Below are 4,783 nucleotides of genomic sequence, written 5' to 3'. Positions count from 1 at the left end.
AAAGCATAAAGAGACTGTTTACAAAAGAGTTTGTAATTATTATAGCTTCCAAGAAGATTGCATGAATTGTTTACTCGAGGGCGTTAGATTTGAACGAACCCGTTTGAAAGCGAATACTCTGTGATTAGATTGTAATCTTGAGCGCGGTTGCGACTGACTGAGGAAGAAAAACGTAAACGAGATAAGAGTGGCCAATAAAAGTAAAGGAAATAGCGTAATTTTGACAACTGTTGACCTGGCCTTTGCGGAGTGAAGCGAGCCTGGAGTTGACTCCACTCAAAGTCCAGGTCGCGACTAGGCCACTAAGCACACAACTACAATATAGGCAATCATGAAATATATATTACAGTTTTTCAGCAATCTGATTTTCACCAATTAAAGGTATCTGACACAACATATTAGGATCAGGAGTGCCTCATTTGTAGCTTGCAATACAGGTGTATTATTTTGTTTGAGCGCAATAGCCGCCATCTTGAATGTTAAAAGCAGAGGAAGATTGGGGAGAGTAGAAAGTGCGACCAACTGGGTGGGCATTAGGGCAAAAGAAAAAGGAGGAGGGAGGGAGAGGAAGGGGAAACTACCCCTCCCACCCCTCTTTTCCCAAATCTCTAACATGGCTACAATTTAACGTCTAAAAGAGATTCTGGCTTTCGCACGCCGCCCGAAAACGCCTGCATTGTCTGCATCGAAGGCTACCTCATTTGGAAAGTGAGGAACATATCACGTTTCAAAAATAAACAAGAAAAATGTATTATTCTTTCTTTCTTCTACGGTGACCCACAGGGGCAATATTTAATAAACAACCAGGGTTCTGAAAGGCAATAAAATTTAAGAACTCAACGATATAGGTCGGAACACGACTACTGATTTTAAAACATACCAAGCTTCTCTGAAATTGAAAGCTGAATAAATTCAAAACACTGACAAAATTACGTGCACCCCAATTCTTCAACTTTGAACACGATGACAGCGTAGAGGGTGTTTAACACTCCATCTTCTCGTCGTTTACTTCTCACGCTATTTTATTTATTTATTTATTTGCGGTTTTCAATTGTATCGTATTAATGGTGTCCCTCTCATTCTCATGCCGAGCAGTTTCGAGTGTCCTCCGGAGATTTCAAATCTTCGAGCTGTTTTCGTCAACAAATGGAAGTTTTAAAGGGTGGATCGGGTTTTCGAAGAGCTCTGAAAAGAGCTCCCGATCCGTGACATTTTCTTTTTTCATGTTTATGGCAAGATGGCAAGATTTGGTCGCCAGGTGCAATGAACCAGCTGACGCAACGTGATCAGTTTAAAAGTTCGCGGCTTCTCTGTACCATTTTTCTTGAATGGACATTGTGTCAGTCTTGACAACCATTGTTATTCAGTCGTGGACTTAAAACAATAGCCCATTCTCCCAAAGTGCGCCATTTTCAAACTCAGCAGCCAGTAGCAGTTTTCAAGTCCAAAGGAACAGTGGTTCTTGTTTAACATTTTTGAAAATTAAAACGAATTCTGTTCCAGAAAGGCGCCATCTTTCTTTTACCGCGCGTCAAAATATGAAAGCTGGAGAAAATGTTCAGAAAATCGCTGTCAAAAGTGGCGTCCATACTGAAAACGACCGATTTTTCCCGGAATTTTCGAGTTTAAAAAAACAGTCCTTATACTTCCTTATATTTCTTTGTTTAAGTCTTAAAGTGTTCATACATCATTGCTTTCCAAAACGCCGTGCGTCAAAAGTAAGATTACAACTTCTGAAAAAAGGAAAAGCATGTTTTACTAGTCCTACTTGACCAATTTAGGCCCTTTCTCTTCTAATTCTGGGCTATTCGAGAATTCAAAGCGCGTTCGCATTCAAATTTGCTGCTTCGATGACTTAATGATGTCCAGGCATTCTGCGCGATGCTCCGAAGACCTTGCTTACGAGTGATTCCGATCTCTTCAAATTCCAGAATTTACGAGCACTGCTGATCATCTTCTGTTGCTCTGATCCAACCATCTTCACTAGGCAAGCGTAGTCTATGAGTTGTAATATGCGCCTGCATGTAGCTCGGTGTTCGTTCCCTTTCTACCCCGTACCGGTAGCCCACAACATGGAGTACCCACTCCCCCGCCCCCCTCCCCTTGGGCTCAATATGGAAAGAGGCTCAGAGATTCATATTCCATTTTTGCAACACTACATGGAGTACCCACTCCTCCCCCCACGGGCTGTATATGGCGAGAGGCTTACATTCTCAGAATATCTATTACAGGTGGGGTCCGCTCTTATCAATTATCCGGTGTATTGCGTGGTATTCAGGCTTCAAAATGAATGTCTTTGGTTTTGACTAAATAACAACGTCTCTCCCAATGTTACTAGTACGGTTATAATACTTTTATGCTTGCTATCAGTAAGTAAAACCAGTAGTTTCAATATTTTATCCCGTTTATTAAACACGCGAAACAGAACTTTTCGGCAAGGGAGCCTAGACAAAACCCGTCACGCTAACTGAACGCCAGACGATTTTTAAAAACACACATGCTACGCTTTTTTGTGAGAAAGGTATGTTTTCAAAACATTTTGGTTGTGTTGTACTCTCTGAAATGGCTACAATATGATTCCTGATAAATCCCTGGCATTGTTTGATGCTTAGCGTGTGGACTAAAAACAACTGCGCTCGCTGCTTGACTGCTATTATTACTGAAACACTTAGCTAATTGTTAGAGTGTTAAGATGTCGCAAGTGCCTTTCATTATTACAAATCTAATAACTAAATTGTGATGTGATTTTGATTGGTCAGTTGTGTTTTAAAATGACAACATCTCGGGAAACTTCAAAAACAAATTAGCGCTGATAAACCGAAGAAGCGGAGCCAGTGTTGTCACATTTCAGCCAAGCCCTTTGAATAGAAGAAGTGAACGCTAGACACAAAGCTTAAAATCTGTACCTACTGTTGGGAGTTGAGCTGAAATTTTCAAAGAATGGCAGACCTTAGTGAAGACGTGTTGTCCGAATTTCGAGATGCCTACACCCTGTTTGATCGCATAGGAGATGGGAAAATAGATGGAGACCAAATTCCAGACCTGCTCCGTTCGATGGGGTTGAATCCTGTTGGCTCGGATCTGACACCAGTGACCGATGAGTATCAAGGAAAGAGAGTTGAGTTCGAGCAATTTCTAGGGATCTACGCGCAGTTCCGAGCCAAACCCGAGCCCGTTCGAGAGGATTTCATCGAGGGTTTTAAATGCTACGATCGCGACAATTCCGGGACCATCGACGGAGGTACGTTGAGAGGCATGCTATGTCTTCGTGGGGATAGCAAGCTTACTGAGGAGGAAGCCAACGAGTTGTTAGCGCCGGTCGAGGACGCCAAGAATGGTATTGTAAACTACGAGGAAATTATCAAAATGGTTATGTCAAAGCCAGAGAAGCCTGAATGAGTACAGACCTTTAATATATCATTTATTGTGAACATTTATTATTTTCGACAACCGAACATTTGCCGAACATAAACGCTGAACCGTGAAAAACGTTTTGATGAATTTATAGCTGGTATTTCTAATGAAACTTTACCGTTTGGTTTCCTTATAAAAAATTTGCAACTGTAGCTGCATGCTTTAAATAACCTTAATTGAATTTCTGCTGGCAGAAAAATGCAATGATTTGTTTTCTCAGCGAACTGTCTGTTGAAATTTGATTAAGTAACAAACTCATATTGTAAGGTTCCATCATGATTGAGACAGTTTCTAAGACAATTCATCGATTCGAGATATTAAAAAAAGTGTGTTAACAATTTTTTAGATTTATCTTCAATAAATTTAGTTCTTTTTTACCCGACAGCTTCACTCTACCATATTATTTATGCATGTTTATGGGGTTAGCAGTGTTGACAATAGCTGACCTCTTCTTTGGGCGTGACTCGAACGCCGGATTTTAATTTTATCTTTACAATCGGTCGAATGTTGGTCAAGAAGAGAAAACCATAAAACTTATATTTGATTTGTCTTCGTAATCTAGCTTCTGCAATGATAATCTACGACTTAGGTAATTCAAAATGGAGCTGTTACCAAACAGAGTTTTGTTAATTGCAACAGACAATTTGTTCTCAGATAAGGCAAGGTTGTTATGCTTTGGCAATCAAATTGCCTTGATATCGATACAGTTGGACAGGTATACGTATTCTATTGTGTAAACAAACTACAAAGAATTAACTCTTAGTTCGTACGTGACAGAATTTAGCTCTCGCGTGACAAGGCCTAAAAAAATCCAAATTCATTTCGTAGAGGTTTCAACATTAGCACCAACGTAGACTTCAAAACAGTACGTTATTTTTCCGCCTATGGTTTTGTCTGGAGCGAACGAGGATCTGGACACTAAGACTGGGGAGCAAGTTTTTCAAAGCAGATGTGCATTTTTCAGTTAGTTTTTTTTGTCCATTATAAGTGATACTAGTTAACACCATCCTGTTCTGAGTACACTTTTCTTTCGCGTTGCCTAGGAGATAACACCCAAAATTTGTCCGCTGGTGACCTACGGGGGTGCACTGTCTCTTGTATCCTACCTGGCTCTATATCCAAATTGCCTAGCCCTGTAAAGGGAGCTTCAATAAACGTACGTATGCAAATTGTTCGTTGACTCCAATCTACTGAAGGACCATCAGGTTTACTTGGGGGGAGGGGGGTGGTGGGGGAGTGGTGGATTCTCCCTGGCTTCCTTCAGTAGCCTCTTTCGCCTGATTCTTACATCACTGGAGCGTAAATTAGTGACACCGGCGAGTTTCGCTCTACCTGCAAGTTGGTCTCACTCACCAGATCTATGAGTGTT

The 4,783-nt window shown here is 40.9% G+C and overlaps 1 pseudogene across 1 annotated transcript; it reads left to right on the top strand.

Annotated features, from left to right (window-relative positions):
- The first annotated feature begins 2,807 nt into the window (after positions 1-2,807).
- Positions 2,808-3,796, top strand: LOC146462504 (myosin-2 essential light chain pseudogene; annotated as a pseudogene). The gene has a single exon (XR_014857070.1). The product of XR_014857070.1 is annotated as a myosin-2 essential light chain pseudogene (transcript).
- Positions 3,797-4,783: the final 987 nt, after the last annotated feature.

The sequence above is a fragment of the Pavona decussata genome, unplaced genomic scaffold (genome assembly GCF_977016875.1).
Source record: "Pavona decussata unplaced genomic scaffold, jaPavDecu1.1 SCAFFOLD_186, whole genome shotgun sequence".
NCBI classification, from domain to species: Eukaryota; Metazoa; Cnidaria; class Anthozoa; order Scleractinia; family Agariciidae; genus Pavona; species Pavona decussata.
The sequence above is the reverse complement of the archived record's forward strand: the minus strand, read 5'-3'. Positions and strand labels throughout refer to the sequence as shown.